Here is a 17,797-nt window from a genome sequence, read left to right on the forward strand (position 1 = left end):
AAAAAAAAAAAAAAAAAAAAAAAAAAAAAAAAAAAAAAAAAAAAGCAGCAGGCATGCCTGCTGAGTATACCAGTAAATGATAAGAAATCATCTTTTTGAATCTTGTTTCTAACATCCTTCCTCCCCCGATCATTGTGTTTTTAACTTGGCAAAGCTTATCCCCTTAAGTGTTCACAGCTAGACTGAGATCATTACTTCTCATATAAAATTTTAGAAAACGTCTGCCCTTTGAAATCCTGGCATTCCTTAACAGCATTTTAAAGCTATCAAGACACTTTAAGGCAACTTCTCAATAACCATTAATTTTCGAGATCACAAAATGAACACAAAGGGGTTAAGTGACTACTTGCCCAAGATCCCAGGGCAAGAGACCAGAACCAAGGTCTCTTGAGTCTAAGTCTAATGTTCTAAGAATAAAATACACACAATCAATGGGAGGAATTATTAGGAATCTGACTTTTAGATTTAAGATGTATTGATTGGTAGAAAAACTGCAAAACAACATTACAATAGAATACTAGTTCTGTTTTTAAAAAAATTATATAGTCGTGTGTGTGTGTGTGTGTGTATACAGTGAGAGAAATCTAGAAGAATAACACCAAACTGCTAACAAGGTGGGCTATTTCAGACATAAAGTGGTGGCAACAGAAGCCAACTTAATGAGTTTTTATAGCTGCTGGAATTTATATTGAGCACACATTGATACAATAACCGTATTTTTTCTTTAAAAAAAATAAAAGACAAGCAAACACATTTCACACAGAAAATTATCCCAAAATGGTTTAAGTCTCTCTGTCTCACACACGTACACATGCACACAACTCCAAATATATTATTTGTAATTGAAATTAACCTTGAAATTACTTTTCACATCAAATGTGGTCTTCCCTTAAGAAGAGCAAAACCTTAACATGTTAGAATTATTCTAACAAGTTAGAGTAGTTAAGAAAAGTAAAAGTCTGAATTATAAAATGCATTTAAAAACATTTTTCCTTTAGATACATAATAGTAACAGAAAAAGAAAACACAGCATAGCAAATAATCTCAGGGTAGACCAAAAAGAGCAGAGCTCCTGATGTTTCATACCAACGGCTACTATCCCTAGTGCCCCAGCTTCTCTAAGACACATAACGCAAGAAGATGGCACAATTCCTTACACCATAATAGTAATTCTATAGTAGCAATAGAAAGTATTTGTAATAAATAAGTATTTGCAATTTAAAAATTATTTAGATGTCGTCAGGCATGGTGGCTCATGTCTGTAATCCCAGCACTTTAGGAGGCCGAGGCAGGTGGATCACATGAGGCCAGGAGTTTGAGACCAGCCTGGCCAATATTGTGAACCCCATCTCCACTAAAAACACAAAAATTAGCCAGGTGTGGTGGTGCACGTCTGTAATCCAGGCTACTCAAGAGGCTGAGGCACAAGAATCGCTTGAACCCAGGAGGCAGAGGTTGCAGTGAGTCGACATCGTGCCACTGCACTCCAGCCTGGGTGACACAGAGCAAGACTGTATCAAAAAAAATAGTAATAATAATAATTAAATAATAAAAATTATTTAGATGTAAATGCATACTGCTTCAACAGTTTTTACGACATTAAAAATAGGGCATAGGCCCGTTGAGGTGGCTCACACCTGTAATCCCAGCACTTTGGGAGTCCGAGGTGGGCAGATCACCTGAGGTCAGGAGTTCAAGACCAACCTGACCAACATGGCGAAACCCTGTCTCTACTAAAAATACAAAAATTAGCCGGGCTTGGTGGTGGGTGCCTGTAATCCCAGCTATTCGGGAGGCTGAGGCAGGGAGAACTGTTTGAACCCGGGAGGTGGAGGCTGCAGTGAGCTGAGATCATGCCACTGCACTCCAGCCTGGGCGACATGGCAAGACTCTGTCTCAAAAAATAAAAATAAATAAAAACAGGCAGGGCGCAGTGGCTCACACCTGCAATCCCTGCACTTTGGGAGGCCAAGGCGGGAGGATCACCTGAGGTTGGGAGTTTGAGACCCACCTGGCCAACCTAGAGAAACCCTGTCTCTACTAAAAATACAAAATTAGCCGGGCGTGGTGGCACATGCCTGTAATCCCAGCTACACGGGAGGCTGAGGCAGGAGAATCGCTTGAACCCAGGAGGCAGAGGTTGTGGTGAGCCAAGATCATGCCATTGCACTCCAACCTGGGAAACAAGAGCGAAACTCCATCTCAAAAAAATAAAAATAACCATAAAAAAATAAAGCATAATGCTTACTTCACCACTCCCTCCCTTTAAAGACTCTCCTGAACTTTTAGTTCTTCTGCCTCTTTAATCAATCCTTTGACTCTTTCACTAGCTCTCCCTCTATCTCAGGGTTTCATTCTAGTAGAGATGCTTCTCTTCCTCACACTCTCCACTACCACCTTCAGTGCAGGTACTGTCCATATCACCAGTCTAGAACTTTCTCTTGCATTCAAAAACCATATATCTAATGACCCAGAGCAGAGTTTTAAAAACTTCAGGATGCATCACAATCATCTGGAGGGCTTGTTCCAAAATAGATTTCTGAGACCCACTCCCAAAGTGTCTGATTCTACAGGTCTGGGGTAGAGTCCAGTAATCTGCATTTCTAGTAAGTTCCCGAGTGATGTACTTTTAGAACCACTGGCCTACAGGATTCTCCCCTTGGATGAACCGCAGGTACTCTAAACTGTCTCCGAGCATCTACCCTCATCACCCTCCAAACCACTACTCACTTAGCATCCAGAGAGATCAATCTAAACCTGACCATTTCACTCCTTTGTTTAAAATTCCCTAATCGTTTTCAAGAGATTTGAAGACAAAAAGAAAAATCCTTAACATGGTCTCAGGCCTCACATGATCCAGTCCCTACCTCCTATACCACAATGTTATCTTCCTCATATTTTTTAAAACACTCCAGTCACAGTGAACTCTTTCAGTTCCTAGCAAAGGCCAAGTTCCTTGATCTTCCAAAATCTTTAAACAAGATGTTCTGCGAGAAATATTCTTTTCTCCCTCAGATCATCACCTTCTTTGGCTCCCCTCCCCAACTAAGTCAGCATATTCTTATATTGCCCTATATTTCTTTCTCTCAGCACTTCCCACAATGGTAATTACATAGTGAATTGTGCAATTAGGAGTTTACTGTCGATTTTCTACCACTTCCCATACAAAAGCTCGAAGAGGTCAGCAAGCACATCTGCCTAGCTACTACTGAATTTTCAGCCGCTTACATAGTAACTTGTACTGAAATCTATTGAATTAATGGTCTTGTAACATTAAATTATTCTGGAACCTCAAAGGGGAAAGTATTATTAAAAAGGTCCTAGAGGCATTTTTCAGTATCCTTTAATTTTTACAAATGAGGACACTTCATTAAAGTCCACCATCTGGGAGTTTAAAACAAGAAAAATAATACCTTCAAAACAGAAAATGAAATCTCCCTATCACAAGCTTCTCTGCAACAAGACATATAAATATGTTATTATACATATTATATATATATTTCTTCCTCTCAACACTTCCCACAATGGTAATTACATAGTGAATTGTGCAATTAGGAGTTTACTGTCAATTCTCTACCACTCCCCACACAAGTTTATTATCTACACCAAGTATAGCACTGATATCCAAAAGCTATTCAGTCACATATAATGCTAAGATAATTTTTGCAAAAAAATTTAACTTAGATATAAGCCTGCATCAAAGAGTGCACTCCAATGGAGTAGCTGCCTGGAATGAAACCTAGCCATGGATAACCACAAACTACATAACTATTAATACAACTAATAATTAAATAAGCTAAGATAATTATTTGCAAAAAGTTTAACTTACATGTAAGTCTGCATCAAAGAGTATACTCTGATAGGGTAGCTGCCCAGAATTAAATCTAGCTAGGGATAACCACAAATTACATAATAAATATTCATATAAACCAGAATTAAATAACCATTCAAATCTATGTAAATACTGTTCTATAGATTTTGATCTTCTTTAAAATACGAAGAATAATTCATTCGCCAACACTTTTCTCTACAGCACAGTGCCAAATCACAGTAGCACCAACACGTGGGAAACAGAACAGGTGTAACACTCAGCATATAACTTTAATATAGCAGAATTAACATACAAATAAAGGTCATCTCCATTCAGAGTAGTCACTTTCAGAGACTAGTTTCAAGTTGCCATCCCACAAAACAATTTTGGAACTCCTCTTTTCTAACCACTTTCTTAGCTACCTTATAAATGATAAACGAAGAAAAAGTTTCATCCCTTTGGTCACTGCTTATTTATACTAAAAATGGCCTTCTTCATTTTGATCCTTAATTGTATGTGTGAGACTTGGTTCAGAAAGACTTGCCACCTTTTCCAAATACCAAATAACAAATCCATTCTCAAAAGATGTAATTTGTCACCACAGAATGTAGGTTAAAAGAATGAGGTGAAAGACAGTAAAGAAATGTTAAAAGCATTATTCCAAAAGTGTTTCTTGAACAATAGTGATATTATTGAAATAAGGTAACTTTGAACACACTGACCATCTCTTAGAGAGACACATAAGTTCTAGAATAAGAATTTTAAAACTGGTCATATTTCTACTCTGGCACAACTCATAGACATGCCTGATACCTGACTTCTGATTTTCCTGAATGACACATGCTATAAAGCAAAAGCACATTATAAACTTCAGATTAAGAAATGTAACAAATTTAAGAACAAGATCCAATGGTCTAATATAAACAACATGGCTTGGGTGGCAATATGTTTTACTAAAAAGAACTTAACAGCTATAGAGTGAAATACGCGAAGGTTCAACTTCTCACTTAGCTCCTTAGTAGCGACATGACTGAACATGTTACTTAAACACTGAGTCTAAAAAAAAACAGGAATAATTCCATCTGTAAAACAGTTAGAATAGCATCTATTTATTTCAGAGCTATTACAAGGATTACATAATATACTACCTGATTGTAATTTTAGCCTCTCAAAAGAATCTAAAAGGCCATTGGTTCCAAACTCTCCATTTTACTAGGACCCAGAGAGAGTAAGTGGTTTGCCAAGGTCACACAGTTACTTACTAGGAAAGATAATACTTCTTGCAGGTTTATTTTCCCAGTGCATCTGTTCTCTAAATCAGTCAGTGTTTGTGATACTAGGTCGCACTGTGACAAGGGTGTCTCAAAGAGTAACTCAAGGCCTCTTAAGGATAATGCTTGCAAATATGATACTGGTAACCATATATTAATAATTTAGTCCTATATACTAAATGTCTGTTTTTAAAGTTAGATATTTTAAGTTATAGCTAAAACTACCCCGATTCTATGTAAATTTTGACTGTTTTCTTGAAAGGTTATTTTCTAAGAAAAATATGAACACTGTTCTAAGATACTAGAAAAAAATTAATGAATTTCTCATTTATTAAGTATGATATCTGGTTATAATAAACCAGAAGGGTTTGCCCAGTTTTCTACAAGTAAAAAATCATCCCCATACTTAAGGTGATGGTTCATTACTAAGGATCAAAGCTTGAAATGCAAGATCTAAAGTTAATTCAAGACAGTCTCAAGGAATTTTATTACTGATATTCAATCCCAAAAGCAATTTATTCATATTTCAATACAGACTAAGAATGGCTATCTTGGGCGTAAAACAAAAAGGAGTATCTGAGTGCCTAACTCTGTCCTAGATGCTTCTGGGTTTTGAATTCTAAGTATAAATTACCACAACCAGAGGAGTCATCATCTCTAATTTACAATGTAAGTAACCAAGACACTTAATTACACTTCTCTATGCCAATTCAAACAGGAACTGTGAAAACCAACATAATTTGTGAATTAAGAATAACTACCCAAAAAATGAGAAACTATGGAGCTAACTCTTATATTGAAAGCCTGTTCCTAAAAGACTCTGATCAACATGACAAGGAAAAAATTCTTAGGGATTATTTTTAAAAACATAGAGAGTTGACCCTTGAACGACAAGAGTTTGAACTGCATGGGTCCACTTATACACGGATTTTTTTTTCAGCCAAACAAGGATTGAAAACACTGGATTCGTAAGATGTTAAAACCACATATGTAGAAGGCTGACATTTACAATATGCAGGTTCCACAGGGCCAACTATGGGACTTCTACGCACAGATTTTGTGTTACGTGGGGGGTCCTGGAACCAATTCCCTGCTTATATCAAGAAACATCTATATTTTCTACATAATCAAAATGTCAAGGAAATGCTAATTTCTACTATTTACTATTAACTTCTATTAATGAATTATGAAGCTCCTCCAAAATAACCAAATAAACAAGATCTTGCTAGTTAAAATGCATGTTAAATTTATGTTAAACAATCAACCTCTTAAATGGAGCTCTGTTTTACAGAGAAATCTTCCCTCAGTAATGACAGGGTATTTTTTTAAATTCCTACAACCTAATCATAAATTCTTGGGAAAATAATAAGAGCCATAATTTCCCAAATAATCAAATATTTTAAAATATTCAAAGTATTATCTATATAATGCTGAAGATTCTATTTTCTAGCAGCATTATTAAGGTATTGCTGACATATAAAAAATTATACATATTTAAGGTGTACAATCTGATGTTTGAAGATTCTATTTAAAATTTCAGGGATAGCAAAAAAAGTATCAAAATTATAAACATAATAGAAGGAATAAAGGATTCAATCAGTCAGGAAGAAATTAATCATGACAACTGATATCTGAGAGGGAAAATGCTTAGAATACCTGTAAAAAATAAAGCATGAGATATATAACCACTTGATTCTAAAAGTTCCTTTATCTAAAATCAAGAGTTAGTTTCACAGAATATAGAGAAAGGTAACAAGATCATCAGTAATCAGTCCTCTACATTAGAAAATATTTAAAACTTTGACTTCCTGGACAATGAGCAAATTAAAAAAAAAAAACTGTAAAGGGGCCAATTATTTTCTAAGCTACTTTAAATTTCAAACAAGTACAGTATTTACTATGAAAGTTCTATCATACCTTACATAATCAGGCCAAATTTGGGGATTTAAGCCTTCCAAATCACAACCCCTCTGACAGGATTTTCAACTTCAAAGTAGTCAGCATTTTTAAAATCTGGCGTGTAAAAACTTCTGACTGCAGGAGAATTACAACTTCAAAAGACACACATTCCAATAGTCAAAACCATAGCTGTAGAAGAAAGAACTTCAAAATCTTATGAGAAAAGAATTGAAAACGATTAAACAAGATTAAGAGCAGAATTAAACAAGATTTGCATTCTGCCAATGCAGAAATATCATAGAAGAGAGGGAAATGAGATCAATGTATTTAAATGTATTTACCCAGGTTAATTTACAATAGTATTCTAAGCTCAATCAATATGGAGCCTGAAGATTATGAAAAGGAGTCTGGGAAAAGAAGTAAAAGACAAGTTTAAAACAATGCTAAGAACAAAAAAACAAAAAATACAAAACAATAAAAAAGAATTAAACAATGCTAGCAAATTTTTATGAGTAGAAAATGAAAGAAACAAATGAAAATTAAGGCTTCCAATGAACTTACCAGGCAATCTAAACTCAACATTTAAAGTACCAAAGATAACACAGAAGAGAAGGAAAAGCAATGGAGGAAAAAATATCAACTACTGAACCAAAGTAGCTATCACACATGAGGCAGAGAAGTAAATGAAAAATAACCCCTCACCCATCTAGATACACTTGAGAAACAGAATAAAAGACTTCCAAATAATTAAAATGCCACAAGGGTCATGTGTTTAAAGCTAAAATGCCATTCCCTGGAGCAAAGTCACTATTTTACACACAATTCTAAATAGTCTCATTCAGTTTCCAAGTAGCAAACAAGAAATGGCAAGATAATCAAAACAACATGCAAGTTGGGGTAGGGGACAACGAAAGGGGAAACAGAAAAACTATGAAGCAAGCATGAATGCAGAGTTCAAGTTTTAGGACCAAGTGGCATAAAGGCACAAACAACTATACAAATCAATAGTGAAGGGACATAAGTGTATTTTAACACTGTATCATGATCATAATTTCTATGAATAAATCTGCATTAACAAAAAAATAGTTCAATAGGCTCTGTTTCTTCTGTTTATGAAGCTAGAAGACTTCTAATAAAAGATGGGGCACTAAATATAAACTTTCCCTCCAGTTACTCCAGATACTCCACTGAAATAAAAACAACTCATAAAAGAAAATTGTAAGAGTAAAGAAATTAAAATTGAGGCTAGAAAGAAAATCCAACAAATTTCTGAGAAATGAAAGTATATGTGAGATTGATAGAAATAACAACCGGAAAAAGCCACAGCCTCATTATACCCTTTAAGAGTGACATGGAAAGGATGGGAACCAATACGTCTGACAAGATCCCCAGGAAAACATGATTATAAAGTACAGCAGAGGGTGGAAATAAATAGTAGGGTTAAAAATAAGAGAACTGAGTATTACTTGACTAACTATAAGGGACAGCTATATCTCCCATCCCCTATTTCCAAGCTACATCTAAACAACTGACATTTTACCTCCGGGCAAAAAAACAAGTCAGCTTTTTCCTAAAGAAAGTGAACCACTCTCTAGGGAAAGCTAACTGGAGGTGTGGCACAGAGTAAACACATCTCATCCACCATTTAAAGGGCCCATACATAGCCTAGCAGTTAGCTCCTCTCTCACCCTAAAACAGTCTGCCAAGAGACAGACCCTACTCTGTACTACCTTGCCCCACAAAGTGCTCTGGCCAGAATTCCTACTCAAAGAAAAAAAAAATCTAACAGGGAAAACAGTCCAAGGAACAGGGGAGGGAGGGTGACCAGGAACCTAGTCTGTCTTTCTTAACCACGAATGGACAACCAAGAATTATCAGGCACATAAGGAAAACTGAGCGTGAAAAAAGAATGATTACAAAAACAAACATAAAAACTGACCGGAGGAGAAAAGGAGATAAATTACAGACACAAGGAGACACAAGGTATCTTTAAAAAAATCTAATTTACATATTCTAAGACTCAAGATGATAATACAACATAATGTAAAAATGGTAGGAAAAGGAAAAGAGAACAACAAAACTTACTGATTACCCCCAGGAAAATCAGACAAAATACTAAGGGGAAAAAAATTCCCCTGAACACAGAGCAAAGAGAACCACAAAATATAAAAGATGAGAGAAGGAAGATCAAGACAGAAAGCAACTGCCTACTGAAAAGCAAAAAAGATGATGAAGGGAGGAAATTATTAAAGACAGAGAAGAGTTTCCTGGAATTGGAAAAATAATCTGATTCAGGCTGTAAGAGCAACTGAGTATCTAGACAAACAGCCAAACAAAACAAAAATGACCTATACACCTCATAATGACTTTATAGAAGATACAAAAGAACGGACTCTAAAAGCTTTCAGACAGAATAAAGAACGAATCATCTTAAAAGGATAGTGAATCAGACTGATACATGACTCTTTTTTTTTTTTCTTTTGGGATGGAGTCTCACCCAGGCTGGAGTGCAGTAGTTCGATCTCAGCTCACTGCAACCTCCACCTCCCAGGTTCAAGTGATTCTCCTGCCTCAGCCTCCTGAGTAGCTGGGATTACAAGCACCCGCCACCATGCCCAGCTAATATTTAGCAGAGATAGGGTTTCACTATGTTGGCCAGGCTGGTCTCAAACTCTTGACCTCATGATCCACCCGCCTCAGCCTCCCGAAGTGCTGGGATTACAGGCGTTGATATATGACTTCTAATCAGCATCCTTAGATGCTAGAAGACAACACAGCAATGCTTTCAGGGTTCTAAAGGAAAATTATTTCTAACTAACAATATTGTACCCAGCCAAATTATCAATCATTCGTGAGAATAGAATGAAGACTTTTTTACACAGAATTCGGAAAGTTTGCCTCTCATACATACTTCTTTTTCAAAGAGTTATTTGAAGATGTACTCCAATAAACAGATCAAGCAGATGCAAAAAAAGAAAAAAAAATATGTATAACAGAATGGATCCAATTCAAGAGTAAGGAGAAAGGAAGTTACAAGAAAAGACCTAAAAGAGTCCAAATGGAGGCAGAGTTACAACTACAGATAAATAGAGAACGCAGCACAAAAGGCAGTATGCTGAAGAGTTGGGATGTGGGGGAGCTGGGGTGTAGGGGAGGCTATGATAGACGCATATAGTACAAGAAAAGAGGGCAATTTAAGACATTAAGAAAAACAGGAAGTCCTATTCAAAAAATTTTTTAATTCCAAAGTTAGATTTTGGTCATATCCAAATTTTTTTTAATTCGATGGTCAGAATTGATAAAATAAATAAAATCTACTTAATCCTCTGTATTACCAACATGTTTCTTCTGGCAGCCCAGGGACAGAAAACGAATTATAATCTAAGCACATTATCTGGCTTAGCATTAAATAATACTTACACAGTCATGGTATCAACACTATTTATTGGTTTTCATAATTTAGAGACAACCTGTGGACATGACAGCTGAGATTACAGGGGAAAAAACGTGTATTTGTCTAGGCCAGGGGTGTCCAATCATTTGGCTTCCCTGGACCACACTGGAGGAAGAAGAATTGTCTTGGGCCACCCATAAAATACACTAACAATAGCTGATGAGCTTTAAAAAATAAAAAAATCTCATAATGTTTTAAGAAAGTTTATGAATTTGTGTTGGGCCGCATTCAAAACTGTCCAGGTCAGCGCGCAGCTCGCCAGCCAGAGATTGGACAAGCTTAGTCTAGCCAATAAAAAGTACAGCTTCCGGTTTAGAAGAAATAATGATAAGGTAATAAATGGAAAATTCAAGTAATTTCTAAAGCTGATAAAGAGAAAGGTGAATCAACATTAAGGCTGGGGACTAGGGTTCATGCCTGTAATCCCAACATTTTGGGAGGCAGGAGTTCAAATTCAGCCTATGCAAAATAGCGAAACCCTGTCTGTACAAAAAAAATAAAGTAGCCAGCCACAGTGGCACAAACCTGTAGTCCTAGCTACTGGGGAAGGTGAGGCAGGAGGATCCCTTGAGCTCAGGAATTCTGCACTCCAGCCTGGGTGACAGGAGGAGACTCTGTCACTCAAAAAATAATACAAATATATATATAGTATATCGAGAGAGAGGAAAACACACACACACACTAGAAACTAGGATGTTTCATAAAAACAACATAGCTTCCTTTATTGGATATACAGAAATGAACCGCTCCCCATGAACCTTACCCATCCCCTAAAAGGGGAAAAAGTTATTTAACTAAGGATAATAGTTTCTTTCCATTTAAAATCATTTCTTTCAGTTTCACTCATTCACTCAATCTTTAAAGCAGTAGTTCTCTACTGAGGGTGACCTTGTCCCCAGGGAACATCTGGCAATATCTTGAAACATTTTTCATTGTCACAATTAAGAGAGATGGTACTAGCATCTACTGAGTAGAGGCCAGGGATGGTGCTATACATTCTACAATGCACAGGAACTCACAACAAAGAATTATCCAGCCCAAAATATCAACAGAGTCAAGTTAAGAAACCCTACTTTAAGAAAACTCTTCAGACTTGTATAGATTTTCTCTGTTCCTCATTCTTATCATGGTGACTGGGCATAAGATAAAGCTTTCATGGGCATCTGGTGTATTATAATTAGCCTGAATACAGACCCATGGATTGCCCTGGGGATCCTCACAGGCCTCTGAGGTTTGAATATTGGCCCTCACAGAGTCACAATGGCACATGCTGATGAGTATGTTGGAACAGTATCCAGAGGATCTCCTAACTTGGCCCCACCCACCTCAGCTCCTGCTGGTACGGATATTATTACAGTCTCAACTACCTCCTCTATCAGGTCCCTGGCTTATACTTAAGGCAACACTAGCTGCTTAACAGATAAACCCCAGATTTTCAGTAGCTTCACACAATTAAAATTTCTCATTAATATTACAATCCATTGTGGGTATTCCTGTTTGGTACACAAATTTCTTTCACACGGTAAATTTAGGGACTGTAGAACATTCCAATCTTATGGTTTTACCATCCCTTAAGAGCCTAAACCTCTGCATCTGGCCCTTGAATTAGAAAAGAGAAAGTGAAGAAAGAAGACCCATTTTTTCTGCCACTTCAAACCAGAAGTGACAACAAATTTATTTCTATTCACATTCCACTAGTGAAAAACTAGTGGCAGGCACAGTGGCTCACACCTATAATGCCAGCACTTTGGGAGGCTGAGGTGGGCAGATCGCTTGAACTCAGCAGTTCGAGACCAGCCTGGGCAACATGGTGAAACCCCATCTTTACCAAAAATACAAAAAATTAGCCAGGCACGGTGGCACGTCCCTGTAGTACCAGCTACTCAGAAGGCTAAGGCACAAGAATCACTTGAGCCCAGGAGGCGAAGGTTGCAGTGAGCCAAGATCCTGCCACTGCACTCCAGCCTGAGCAACAGAGTGATACCCCATGTCTCAAAAAAAAAAGAAAAAGTTGCGAGCAAGAGGGAGCACAAATTTTGGTGGGCAATGAAATGAATCTGCCCTTCCCACAACCTCTCTCTACTACATGGTCCCTCCCTCACAATAGCAGCCTAATGACAGGCTTCCTGGCTCTCACTCTAACTTCTATTTCCTTCACTAGGCATATGTGAGAACATCCAGATCTCTTTCAGACCATGTAAGAACCATGGAAAACTCGGAGTGCTATCTCTGGTCCCCTCTCTGCTTAAATATACCATTTTCTTCCCTTTTGGCCACCCCAAGTTAGCATAGGGCCAGGGCAATAGGCTAGTAAGTGGCTGTACCAGTTCTGAACTTTGGCAGTCCGGCTCCAGGGTTCGTGCTATTCCACCTCTCCAGATTTCTAAAATAGGTTATAAGAGACAGCACTTCCATTACTACCAATGGATATTTGTAAAGCACCTACATCTTGCAAAACAGCCTAGGAACTATTACAAACTCCACACTATGATGCACAGCACTGCTTTTCTTTACTTCCAAATTGCTGATCTTACAAGTTATTATAATCATAACAATGTGCAAAATTACACACTAAGCAAAGCTAGTCTCCAGAAGTCCCTCATCCTACTCTCCACTTGAACAATGTACCTGTGCCCTCACATCGAAGGCATCCCACCTCATTACTCTACCCAGTAATAATGTTACTTAGATTGAACTTCTCTCTCTCCAGATCTACCATACTTCCAACCCATCAAAATATACCAACATAGATCCCATAATTTCCACATGGGCCCCAGTCTTCCTTGTAAAAAATTACGTAATCTGACAAACTATTCCTGCTAATATGTAGGCATTTGGCAGCCAAAAAGCAAAAATTACCTTACTGGTGGTCATCTCAACAGGATAGATTTCAACTATACAGATCTGTGTCCCTCAAATATCACTAAATAGGCCTGGCATGGCAGCTCACACCTACAATCCCAGCACTTTGGGAGACCAAGGTGGGAGAAGCATTTGAGGCTAGGGGTTCAAGACCAACCTGGGCAACATAGTGAGACTCTGTTTCTAAAAAAAAAAAAGAAAAAAAACTTAAAAATTAGCCAAGTGTGATGGTGTTCACCTGTAGTCCCAGCTACTTGGGAGGCAGAGACAGGAGGATCACTTGAGCCTGGGAGGTCGATGCTGCAGTGAGCCATGGTAATGTCACTGCACTCCAGCCTAGGTGACAGCTCAAGATCCTGTATCAGAAGGAAAAAAAAAAAAAAAAGGCCAGAAGAGGTAGCTCATGCCTGTAATCCCAACACTTTGGGAAGACAAGGCAGGTGAATCACTTTACGTCAGGAGTTCAAGAATGGCCTGGCCAACATGGTGAAATCCCATCTCTACTAAAAATACAAAAAATTAGCCGGCCATGGTGGCATGCACCTGTAATCCCAGCTACTCAGGAGGCTCAGGCATGAGAATCGCTTGAAACCGGGAGGCAGAAGTTGCAGTGAGCCGAGATCACACCACTGCACTCCAGCCTGGGAGACAGAGTGAGACTCCATCTCAAAAAAAAAAAAAACACTAAAAAAATGCACACCAATTCTGTGAATCAGCCTTATTCTTTAAAACAATTTTTTAATTATAACAACTTAGCTTTAAATACTGTTATCTATTATGTTCTTTAATTTCCAGTTACTCTGAAATTCCCCAGTGAGAAAATGGCAACTGGATGAACAATAAAATAAATATTTGCATTTTTAAGATTTAAAAATAGGATGTCAGTCAAATACAAGTAAAATGAGGGAAAAAAAATCAAGGCTATATTCCATCTTCTTATAAAGTAAAGTGCATTTTATAAATCACACAACCAAAACAGACTCAGGAAGATCACAAGGTCAAGACCTATCAAGAGGAGCAACTGCAAATAAATTATACAAGGCAGTATATAATATGATGGTTAAAAGGACAGGCTCCAAAGTCAAAGGTCAGGTTAAACCTCAAGTTTAAATCCTTTTAGTAGGCTCTATCACCTACTACTTAACTTCTCTATGCCTCAGGTTTAGTTCAAATCCTGGCTCCACCACTTATTTAATCTGTCAGTTGCTCAAGTTTAAAAAAAAGAAAATAGCCTGATTGGGGGGTGGTTGTTAGGATCAAATGTGATGACATGTCAAGTAGTACAGTACCTGGTATATAGCAGTTGACACACATTAGCTATTAATATGACCTATAACAATTTCCCTCTGAATCTATCAAGTTTTCAAAAACTCTAAATCAAAAAGCTTCTCCTTTTTATTTGAAAAAAGTCAAGCTCTGAAACCATTTCCTCTTTTTTTCAGTCCTTTCTGAATATGGAAATTAGTAGGTAACTGGCTTATCATTTGATGATTCTTCTTAGTCTTTGTATAATAAAAAGACTCAAGACTCTGCTTAGTCTTTTTATAATAAAATTCTCTTCCAAATATTATACAAATGACAGGCTGCTCCACGGATCAAAAACACTACAAAGAGTTCACAAAGTATAATGAAATTCTGAGATTCATAAATGAACAAACAGCTACTGGCACAAAAAGCTTAGATACGAAATAATGCAGATGTCTGTTTGTTTGCTCAAGAAATACTGAATTTTATAATACAACACAGAAGGTAGAGATCTTCATGGCTTATAGTCACATCACTAAAAACAGAAAACATTTTTGGTAAATTTTTTCTTAATAACTGGAAAACCTCTTATTTCATCACAATAATGAATAGATAAATGACATTACAGGCAAAGACAATTTCTTCGAAAACAAATTATGTAAAGAAAAAAAGCTTAAAGGCTCAGAATTTCAGCTACACATATCCCTTACTTTGAGCTTCAAAAATTTGAGGCTTCTAACATTCCTTGTGGTCTGTAACATTAAGCAGCAATACAATTAGGCCTCATTTCTATCAGAAAACATTAAACTGACTGAAAGAAAATTATCTAGAATTTTGATTCTGATCAATTTAAACATAATGCCATGAGTCATCTAGATGAGTCAAGCAAATATTAGAGTTCATGATAAACGAATCAAAATATTTTTTAAATATCTGCAGACAAACGTTTTAAATAATTTTGTATTTGCTGAAGTCCTCCTATGTGTGACACATTGAGGTAGGCACATTCATATTGAGGTATGCACTTTCACATGCATTATATAACTCTGTTCTCCCAATGATCATGGATTATTATCCTGATTTTACAAATGAGAAAACTAAGACCAAGTGATTTGCAGATGGAAACGATGCTTGTATAAAATTCAGTCAGAACACCAATTCAAATTTTCTGACCCTCACTGTACTTCCAAAACTCAAGTACTGTCAATCTCTGCTCTTGCAAAGCATGTTAATCTTTTTATTTAGGGAGAGGTGAAAATAGAGATGGGAGAATAAAAATTCTTCATAATGTTACAAAAAAAGACTTACTGTGCTTTATCTGACATAATTTATTCAGTCTGACTTAAATGCTTTGCTGCACGTTGTCTACCCCCTTAGACACCGCTTATCTTCAGATACACAGTCTACACCAAAACCTAACTCAAGAATCACCTCCTCCAAGAAAGTTTCCCAGATTAAATGACCTGTTCCCCTCCTCCCAAGCTAACACCCTTCCTTTATCATTTCGCTGCTTGCATTTAGTTTGGACTACATTATCAGATACTCCTTCTGTTCTCCAGTCATATATCTGGAAGTAGACTTTTTTCATTCATTAACTATTGAGCATTTGGAGATTCAATGGTGAGCAAAACAGACAAGGTCCTTGCTATCATGGAGAATTTACATTATCTGGATCTTCAACAAAGGTAAAAATAACAGGGTATAAGAATATGATGCTCTAGGACTAGGATTTCTTCCCTATAAGGTCTCCGAAAATAGCTCTCTCCCTTGCAAGCTTGATAACACTTTTCAGGAAGAAAAATTCCTTCTATCACACGCCTTCCGCATGAGAATTTTATGACTTTGTGAGAATATGTGAGGGATGGGGACCAAGGTGGGAAGAAAGATCTAAAATCTCTCAGGGGTTTCTCACATACTGCCATGAAATATCCACACAACATGAGTCTAGACATCTCTTCCTGTGTCTCATCACAAGGAAGCTATATTTTGGACACAACTGCTCCAGTAAAGCACTTCTATTAATCTCCTTGTACCCAGCCACCTTCACTAAAAATGGTGTATTTCTCAGAGGCTTTTTTTTTTTTTTTTTTTTTTTTTTGAGACTGAGTCTTGCTCTATTGCCCAGGCTGGAGTGCAGTGGCATGATCTCGGCTCGTTGCAATCTCCATCTCCCAGGTTCAAGCAATTCTCCTGCCTCAGCCTCCCAAGTAGCTGGGATTACAGGCATGCACTGCCACGCCCAGCTAATTTTTTTGTATTTTTAGTAGAGACAGGGTTTCACCATGTCGGCCAGGACGGTCTTAAACTCCTGATCTCAGGTGATCTGCCCACCTCAGCCTCCCAAAGTGCTAGGATTACAGAGGTGAGCCACCGGGCCTGGCCTCTCAAAGGCTTTTTTATTCAAGTTGTGTTTATGTCTTATTTGCAGGTCATTATTTGTAAGATTAAGGAAGGACCTATGTCCTCTTTGAATTGCCTGATGCTCCAAGAACATTGCTATAAATGTTTTTAACTTTCGATATAATACAAACATTACAACATGACATTTCAGGTATTGTTATTAGGATAATATTAGGATAAAAGTTTTCCAAATTAATATTAGAAAACTAGATCTATGTACTGTATCAATTTTTTGTCTTTAATGCCTCAATTCATCTGCTTTTGAAGGATTATTTACAAACCAAAGCTAGTTGAAATGTACTAACACTAGTTAAAATTCTGCAATTCATACTTTTAAACGAAAGATCCGCCAGGCACAGTGGCTCATGCCTGTGATTCCAGCACTCTGGGAGGCTGAGGCGGGCGGATCTTGAGGCCAGGAGTTGGAGACCAGCCTGGCCAATATGGTGAAACCCCATCTCTAATAAAAATACAAAAATTAGCCCGGCATGGTGGCACGCACCTGTAATCCCAGCTACTCGGGAGGCTGAAGCATAAGAATCTCTTGAACCCAGGTGGCAGAGGCTGCAGTGAGCCAAGTTGCACCACTGCATTCCAGCCTGGGATACAGAGTGAGACAGTCTAAAAAAAAAAAAAAAAAATCCTTTTGTAATGCATATTTCACAAATTCATAATTTCATCATTTTTCTTAAAGCAAACTAAAACATAAATTCATTATACACAATTGTACATTTATCCCCAAAGTGTTTTCTAAGGCTTTCAATTTTTAAATGAACCAAGGAACTGAATATTGACAAATGTATAAGTACCCTGAATGTGTTATAAAAAACATATTTGACTGCCTTTAAAATGCAG

At 37.2% G+C, this 17,797-nt stretch overlaps 1 protein-coding gene across 6 annotated transcripts in view; it reads right to left on the minus strand.

The window, feature by feature from the left end:
- OSBPL8 (oxysterol binding protein like 8) overlaps window positions 1-17,797 on the minus strand; it is a 221,872-nt gene that overhangs the window by 202,089 nt on the left and 1,986 nt on the right. For 2 of the 6 annotated variants that reach the window (XM_063615087.1, XM_063615086.1), the window contains exon 1: window positions 17,445-17,558. The exons of the other annotated variants lie outside the window; for them this stretch is intronic. The gene's annotated coding sequence lies outside the window, so the exon portion shown is untranslated. Of the gene's footprint in view, window positions 1-17,444; window positions 17,559-17,797 lie in introns of those variants that run through there. 6 annotated transcript variants of the gene reach the window in all.

This window comes from Symphalangus syndactylus, chromosome 13 (assembly GCF_028878055.3).
Source record: "Symphalangus syndactylus isolate Jambi chromosome 13, NHGRI_mSymSyn1-v2.1_pri, whole genome shotgun sequence".
Classification (NCBI taxonomy): domain Eukaryota; kingdom Metazoa; phylum Chordata; class Mammalia; order Primates; family Hylobatidae; genus Symphalangus; species Symphalangus syndactylus.